The sequence below is a fragment of the Lutjanus erythropterus genome, chromosome 24, assembly GCF_056507025.1.
Source record: "Lutjanus erythropterus isolate fLutEry1 chromosome 24, fLutEry1.hap2, whole genome shotgun sequence".
Taxonomy (NCBI): Eukaryota; Metazoa; Chordata; class Actinopteri; order Lutjaniformes; family Lutjanidae; genus Lutjanus; species Lutjanus erythropterus.
In genome coordinates this window covers 3,376,368-3,385,714 of record NC_139340.1, presented here as the reverse complement: position 1 = coordinate 3,385,714, position 9,347 = coordinate 3,376,368, and positions in this window count along the sequence as shown.

Here is a 9,347-nt window from a genome sequence, read left to right as displayed (position 1 = left end):
AAGGCAGGACAGATGTGTGCTGTGTTTCACTCTGCAGCTCATCTCTGTGAAGAGCGACTGAAGCCGTCACATCACCTCAAGTGAAATCCCGACCGTGACTTCTGGCATTTTCACTGGTGTAACTATGCTGTCGTCATAGCAACAGACGATAAGATTGTGATATGTATTGAAACTTCGGTGATATCTGCTCCTCTCTGCTCACCGGTGCAGCTCTGTGTCTGCCTGACTGTGACACAGTGTGTCTGTATTGATTGGCTGTTGGCTGGCTGCTCATGACTTCTAACCAATCAGATGGTGCTGTGGGTGTAACATTAAATCAGACTACAGAGTGAGTAGTATTGTACTGTTTAGTGCATAATTATCTAATATATGTACTATATTATATATGTAGTACAGTACTATATAATACAGTATAGTGTTCAAAGTATACTGTATAGTATTAGTATTAGTATTATTATAGTGTCATATGTATTATAACATTACAGTTACATTATGATGGTGATAACTGCAGACAGACAGGGTTCAAAGACAAGTGCATTTTCAAAATAATTTAACCCTAATCCCACTTTTTTGCTGATCAGAAAAATTCTGAATTCAGAATTCTGTGATCTGTTGCACCCCTAGTAACTTATGTAATTAGGTAACTTAGTTATGTATGTAGGATGGATATTGTACACTACATAGTTAGTCACACGGGTCATAAATCCTGATCTCCTGGGTGGAAGGACACATCCATCCTTCCATCCACCTCACCCTCCATACACCAAAGACTTTCTCACTCAGACTTTCAATATTGAATAGTATTTTTGTCACGTGTCTTTTCTACCAGAACTCTGAGACCTCTATTTTAAAAACTCAGTTGTTTCTTACAAACAGTCACCACAGAGGTCGCTAAACCAACCAAAAGGGAAATCACTTGTTTGCAAACTTGCAGCAGTCACAGTAAAATACAAATAATAAAGCTAAATGGGTTTGTTTACTGGAGGAAGGAAGCCAAAGGTTTTATACAAAGAGATATTAAATATCTCACAATACAAAACAAAGAAACATAAAAAAAAGGAAGCAACAATCCAATCAGAATGATTATAATGTTAAGGGCCTGTATAAAAGATTGTAGCACCGTTAAATTCTGCAACAAAGAGCTGAGCTCAAACTTTAGATAATTCTGTTTTTTCTGGAAAAGTTTTATTAAACAATGTCAAACTTGTACTGGCAGTTACAGTTATGTAATACATACAGTACAATAGGAAAGAGGAAATAAAGTCAAATTAAAGTAAAATAATAAATGAATAATTCAATCTTTTAACTTTATAGCATCCTAAGTGGAAAATACCTCTTTGATGATGGGTTCAGTTTAAGTTGCAAAGTGAACGTAGCTGATGGAAGTTTTTTTGCACTTTTAGTCTCCTGTGCTGCGTTGATTAAGCTGCCATCACCGCGGCGACAAACGAGGAGTCGCGAGCTGTGGGGCCTCTAATTGGGGAACAAAGGTGTGTTGTTGTGGCGTGTGAGGTGGCGACGGTGTGCGTGTGTGTGAGAGAGTGTGTGTGTTTGTAGGGAGGGTGTCCAATTTTTTCCTCTTTTCCGAGCCGTCCACCTTTTTAGCTCCCGCTTCACTCGGTAATTAACACCTGCCTCCTCAGTATGGCAGAGTGACGGTGCCGCGCCAAAAAGCCTCAAGCAGCACGTGTGTGTCGGTGTGTGTGTGTGTGTGTGTGTCTGTGTGACAGTAAAAGTTGAAGAGAGAGAGAGATCGACATGTCTTTGCATTAGTTGTCCTGATTGCCAACATGTGTGTGTATAAATACATAAAATGTGTGTGTGATGGTGAGTAAAGAGAGAAAGAGACAGAAAGTCAGCACTATCATTAGTGGCATTGCTTCAGCACACACACACACACACACACACACACACACACACACACACACACACACACACACACACACACACACACACACTCCACTCTAATTTCAAAAATGTGTCTTATTTTCCTTGTAGCTTGCGGCGGTGTTTTCTGGTGCCTCTATTTACCCCCCCTCCCCCAAAGAAAAAAGAAAAACCCTGCTGCTGGTGACATAAGGCCAGAGAGACAAAGAAACAGTGTGAGCAGAAAGACAGAGAGATCACCTGTCGTTCAAACATTATGGGATATTTTTTGATTTGTTTCTGTGGCTGTTGCACTTTTCTTTGTTTGTTCAACTCTTTGCAAAGTGGCTGTCAATTCATTTAAGCATTCTTCATGAGCACATACGCAGAAAAAAGTCTTATCTAGTCTGATATCATGTTATTATTCTGAATTTTCACCTTTAAAAGTTAGCAAGGCTAATTAGCACTCGGCAAAGATCAAATTCCTCTACGTTCTATTTGAAGGTTTCTATTTGTAGTGTAGCATTACTTATTTATTTATCTATAACTTGAAAATCATCACAGAGGTAATTGGGGACATGCAGTGTGGTTGAGTTTAAGGCTGCGCAATTAATCGAAATTTTACTGAATTGGCTTTCTGCAATATGTGTCAAAAAACCTTCAAATGAATGAGATGTCCTGTCAAACACATTTGAGTCTACAGACTAAAAAAATCTTAATTTTATACAGCTTCCTTTTAATTAAAATAAGAATAATGATGTAAAAAATATCATTACTTCTAATATCACAAACAACATCATGCAACATCAGTCAGAATAATCGCAAGTGGATATTTTTTCAAATTTGTTAAGCCCTAGTTAAGTTTGCTGGTAATAATTTTATAAGATTTTAGAATTTAGAATTTTGTCTGCCTACTGTATGCACACCCACGTTTTGAAAAAAAGTTGGAAGGTAAAATGGAAATAAAAACAATGCAATGATTTGAAAAAACTTTTCAACCTATATGCACCTACATACAGAACAAAGACAAGATATTTACTGTTCAAACTGATAAACTATAATCTTTCTGAATTTAATGCCTGCAGCACGTCTCAAAAATTGTGACAGGATCACGTTTACCACTGATACTTTTCTTTGAACAACACTCAGTCAGTGTTTGACAACTGAGGACACTAGTTGTTGAAGTGTTGAAAGTGAAATTCTTTCTCATTCTTGCTTTTCTTCTTGGGAGACAGGTCTGGACTGCAGGCAGGTCAGTCTACTACCTGAACTCTTTTACTACAAAGACACACTGTTGGAACATGTCCACAATGTGTCTTGGCATCGTCTCGCTGAAATAAGCAGGAATGGCAGCATATGTCGCTCCAAATCCACCCCATACCAACAAACTGTTTAGAACAAATATTATTCTCTGATCGATCGACCACCCTTAATTTCCTCCTCTCATACATCTTGTCCTTTTTCTTCCTCCCTGGCTATCATCAACACATCTTGTTTTGGCTCCACCCTCTTGACTGCACCTCACCCAATGAGATTAGTTCCCCTGAAATGTTGTTGACACACACAAGTCTCCAATTTGAAATCAGCAAGCATATATTGTGTGTGTGTTGGGTTTTTGGATAATTGGAGTGTGTGTGTGTGTGGCGGCATGTGACGCAGAGAGAGAGCACATATGACGACTGTGATGCTAAAGAACCGATACCCAGTTCTGCATGTGTTGGCGCGTAGCAGCATCTGTTTTCTTGGATCTGAGTCTGTGTGCTCAGTTCGCCTGTTTAAAGCTCAGGGGAGCGAGAGGCTGCTGGGAGGGGCTCAGCTTGTACGGGTGTGTGTGCGTGGAGGAAGACAGCACGCCGAGTATCATCCCTATATGAAGAATTTTGGTCATATTTGTGTCTGTTTGTTGAGATAATTTACTTTCTTCTTTAGATAATGAATAATATATGATAATGAATGTTTGACTTTCAGAAATCCAAAATATTCTGTTTTTCAAAAATTGTCCTCAATGAACTGAGTGAAATTCAGTGGTTGCAGTGGTTGTTTCTAAGTTTTTTTCACTTTTTAAAAGAAGAAAAGTAAATCATCTCAGCAAAAGATTAGAGGCTGGGAAGATTCCAAATTGCAAATAATTCTCTCAAGTTTTTACAGTGTACTTTCTAAAGACTGTCAAGTACTGATGATTGGCACTACGTATCACATGATATTTGTTGCTCCAGGTCTGACAGCTCCAGATTGATTTTTTTTTTTTTTCTTTTTTGTGCCAATTTTAGACTTTTACTTTGGTGAAGTTTCTTCTGTTCGTATAACTGTAAACATCTGGCTTCTTTTGTTGATGAAAAAGGAATTTTGTAGAGAAACATGTTTATATTTGTCAAAGGAAAAAAAATGAAAAAAGATATTGTTTTGTTTCTTGAATATGAAAATAAAATTCTCCACACTAGTTTAAAAAATGTTTAATATCTAACATCTGTAAATTTGACGTATTTTGATGCCAAAAAATGATCTTAAATGGTTTATTCTGTGGCACTTTAATTTTTTATTGAGCCAAATACAATTATATCAATGTGTCAATCATAATTTTCATAATATAAAAGAATTGTAAAATTATATTACTGTTCACTCACAGATACAAAGCAGATAATACAAAGTTATAAGGATTGTATTTGGGATTTAAACAGTGCCAGAATAAGGAAGATTGAAGAAGAAAATTTCAAAATAAAGAAAAATTAAGAGAAAAAAAGGAGAAAATATGAATCTGCATCTAAGAGTATAATCATTCCTCAGATAAGGTAGTCTAAGAGCTTTCATTTTTCTATCAGACTGAAAAAAACACTTGAGCTCTTCATTAAAACAACTCCAGTGATAATAATGACTAAAAAATGTACTCTAATTAATAATAAATATTCATTATTTATGTGTAATCTGATCAAAAATTCTCTTTCAAGTGATTTCAGGTCAAGTTCTTGTCTGATGGAAGGGAAATATTTATAAAATGCACAATTAAATCAAGAAAATTGCGAGTAATCATTGCTGAATAAAGCAGATTACCATATATAATGTATATCTACCAGGAAATGAAGAGTTTGTATTGATTTAACCCTGGTATGTACATGTGGATTTTAATACACAATATATTTTTAGATGTGTAAGAGTGATATTATCCTGTTGGTGTGAGCACACGTACATATACAGTGTGTGTGTGTTGATGTGTGTGTCCCTGCAGGACAGGGTTTATGATTTTACTCTCTGTATTAACAGCCCTAGCTGAGGTTATGTGGGCCCTTGGGTGCCTGGTAAAAACTGTCCTCCTACACAATTGAGCGTAGAGCCGTAATGTAGCCCGAGGCTCACCTACCCACAGCCACCTAATGCATGCTGGGTATTCACATGTGAAGCACAGTTCTGTTACTGGGAGGCTGCTTTCACTTTGCCTCCTCATAATATGTCATCCTGTATGACATGTAGAGACTGAAGGGAAGCGTGGTGCTGGTGTTGGTGGAGCGCTGTGGCTGTATTTTTGCCTCTCATCTGTAAATTGTCTTTTAGTTTTGTTTATTTGGGGAATGTCATTGTCATGTCGTTTTAAAATGCTTTTCATCACAACTCTTTGGGAAACTTTTTGGGAACATTTACTCAACGTGGAACGTGGGTGTTCGGAACGCAGAGGTAACTTTGTGTCGGGGGTTTGCGCGTCACAGACGTCAAGGACTTTTTGAAAACACGTCCTCATGCGTAAACAACAGAATAGGTCGTGTTGTCGGGTTTGAAAATTTGCTAAATCTAGCAAGGAAGTCGCCAAGTTGGCAACACTGAGCTGGATAAATATGATGTGGTTGATAATGGAGGTGGAAAAATAGGGCTTAATGTGGTGGAGGATGAAGGACAAGTGTCTCTGTTTATCTTTTCTGTCCCTGCCTTTATAAATACATAAGCTGTAACTTTGTTCCATCTTTAAATGGTGTTGTGATCACGTTGTTTTTGAAAATTAAATGCTGTTAAATAGGTAATGTCTCATTATCATGAAAACATTTAAATTAAAATGACTAGAAGAAATAGATTGACTGTCTTGCTGCTTTGTGTGTCAAAATGACAGACGATGAGAAAGTCTAACGCAACCTGACGTAACATAACGTACCTAACGTTGGAGACAACCAGCAACAGGCGTACTGGACATCGTCTTCATTTGGTTGACATTGTGAAACGGTTGGTTAGATTTAGGCACCAAACCAGCATGATTAGGTTTAGGCACCAAATAAACTTTGTTAGATTTAGGCAACAAGTGTACTTGGTGAGGTTTATGTACCAAAAGTACTTGATTAGAACTAGGCCGCAAATATACTTGGCGAGGTTTATCTACCAAAAGTACTTGGTTTGCTTAAGGCACCAAAACTGCTTGGTTAGACACCAAAACTTGGTAAGTTTTAGGCACCAAAGCTACTTGTTTAGGTTCAGGAAAATATCAGGTTTTGGGTTAAAATAAGTCTGTTACTTATGTAAGTTACGTTTGTAAATTAACGTTGATTTCTGGTTTCACACACAATATAATTACTGGTCTCCTGGATCATCACATTAGAAGTATATGAGTCGTAATAAGCTGCTTGCACTGACAACCAATAGGCTCAATATTTTAGTGAGGAGGAGAGGCGGGAAAATGTGTACTCAATCTTGAATGTTCAGGTGGGATCACACAATTCCCATCAGGATTACATTTCAGTATAATGTTAAATATATAAAAACACACAAGAAGAGGACTTTCAAAGTAAAATTAGGATGCTGTGCTGTACTTTGTAAATTTTATTCAAGCCAACAAATCAAAATTTTGAAATCACATGACAGTTTTTTAGCTGCAGTGTGCCAGTTAGGTGTTTCTGATTTTCCAAACTGTATCTGGAGCTATTTTTGAACTCCATTCACCTTTTAATTCTTGATTATATAAATGTAATTTGCAGAGTAATGTCACCGTGTGTAATTATGAGGGTCCATACTGTCCATATACGCAGTGTCTTGTGATCTGTTGTTGTGTACACAAACATACAAAAATCCACCTTTTCATCAGGCCTTTATCATCTTTTCAAACATCTTTACATCTCAGTAAAACTGAATAACTCAACAAAAAAAATGTCATAAATTGATTGATGCTGGCTTGTGATGGCTACACCTGTCGGCAGGACTTGAAAGGCCTTCAAACACATCTTGAGTTGTGCTTTGTTTTTTTGCACACACCCACTCGACACACAAACAATTTGTTCAATGTATTCATTCTTCTCTGAGACAGAAGATCCAGTCTTGTCACTCTGTTACCTGATGTCCTTTTAAAAAGCAGGACGATGTCTCATTTTATGCTGGTAATCACGTCACTGGAGCTGCTGTCACTCAGTTTAAACGATGCGAAAGCCTTCAGTCTAAAACCCAAATGATTTTTGGAAAAAGTCAGATGGTAGTAAGTTGAACTTCTTCCTTTCATGGTGCAGAATTTTGTCTCTACCGTCATTTAAATGTAGGACTGCTTTAAAGTTTGCCCGCTCAGTCTTTCACTCTTAATGATCCGCCTTCCACAAACTCGCCGGGTGAAGAAGTCACGTTTTGGGTCTGCGTCGGTTCCTAATCGCCCAGAGTTACCACTGCTTTCAGGAGGGGGGTGGGATTTAGTGCTGTTTTTTTGGCCAGGAGCCGCTGAAAAGGCTCATAAGCAAAATGAGAAGAAAAACAACAAAAAAAAAGCATTCATATCTCACTTTCAGGAGTTTGGAAAGCGGCCAACTTCATCAGAAATGAACAAAAAATGAAAAGCTCAGATAGTTTCATATGGAAAAAAAAACACATTCTGGTGAACTGCACACTCGCATAAAAGGCCTGTGCAAATATTGAAAGCATCCCCGAGCCAAATATCCCTCACAGGCACATTTATAAATATATTTACCATTCCCCTGTTACTTATCAAGATCTCTGTGGTTAACATGGGGGGGTTGTCAGTGTTTCCAACCTCCCAAACCCTTCCCATCACATATGAACGAGTGTGAAGGCTCTGGACACCCGGATGTGTGTGTGTGTGTGTGATTTGATGGCTGAACCCGCCAGAGAGAGAGAGAAGAGACAGAAAAGGAAAGACGTTAATGGAGAAATGGACGGTTAGAGAGGCGAACTGCAGTGAAAGAGAAACGAGGGAGCGCGGAGGACACAGAGACAGAGGGAGAAGTATGTGGCGGACATGTTGGCGGTCACGCTCTGCTATCACCTTCTTTTTGACCGGAATTCATCCTCCCCTGGCGAGTTTCTCCCATCTGTTCCTCCACTGAGCAAAAACTCTGCAGCTCCCACTGCTGCACCTCCTTCCTCACAAAAGCCACTAAAAAAAACCTGAATATTTCAAAATAAGAGCGTTAATATTCAACACATTTGTTTGGTATCTTCAATAATTCAGCTGCAGGAAGAATATTTAATCAAACACTGAATCATGTCACTTAAAGGACAAAAATATATACTGTATCACTCATGTACATGCCAAATCTAGCAGATTCACACTTACTTCTGTTGCATTCTGGGAAATAATGTACCTACCCTTATAGACATGCACTTTACTCTCAGTAGTAAAAACGTAGCTCTCTTAAAGTCATCATTTTTATCACGAACAATAACCTTTATTCCTCTATGCCAGAATGTTTTAACATCACAGACTGAGGTGGTGTTATTTATTTTGGTATTAAAAATAATAAAGGCAGCATTGCACAAAAACAGGGCTGTTGTCAGTGGCTTGCAAGATGCTGCTCGCCTGTTTTACATTACTTTGACGTCAAATTAATGCGGATTGTTCACCGAACGGGGATCTGTTCATGAGATCTAAGAAATCATTCATAATCTCTTAGAGATTAGACAACTCCAGAGGATAACAGGCTTGACTTCCCATTGACAGACAACTGACAGAGTTATAAACAGCTGATCAGCTCACGTCGGACAACTTGTCGCCACTTGTTGTGATTGTTGAACTACAATGTCACGCTCGTCTTGCTCTCCTGCAGCCCTCCTGAGCTTTAAGGTGTAAGGTAAGAACACTTTATGAAGGTCATCCCAACAAATAGGGGGCAGTATATCGCCGCAGTCCATTTTGAATGAAGTGTGTTTTAGATTAGTTAACAAGGCAATTCAGCTCGCCTTAGTTCTGTTAAAGAGGAAAACTTGAAACTGTTGGAACAGTATTTTCTTTCTTGACGTTTTATGAGTTTATTTTGTTAATTTATTAGAGTTAAAAAAAATGCTAAGAGAGCTTTGAAACGTAGCAAGCTTGCAGCTGAAACTACAGGGGTGATTGGACTATCTATTGGACTATTACTTCACATTCTGTTGATAAGTTTTTGAAGGTTTAAAGATTCTGGCCATATCTTACATATTGCACCTTCAAATGTTCTGTATTTTTGTTGTGTCCTAAATCTTAATTTGCAAGTCACAATAGGTGTCAAACAACACAGTCAAGTAAAAAGCACAAT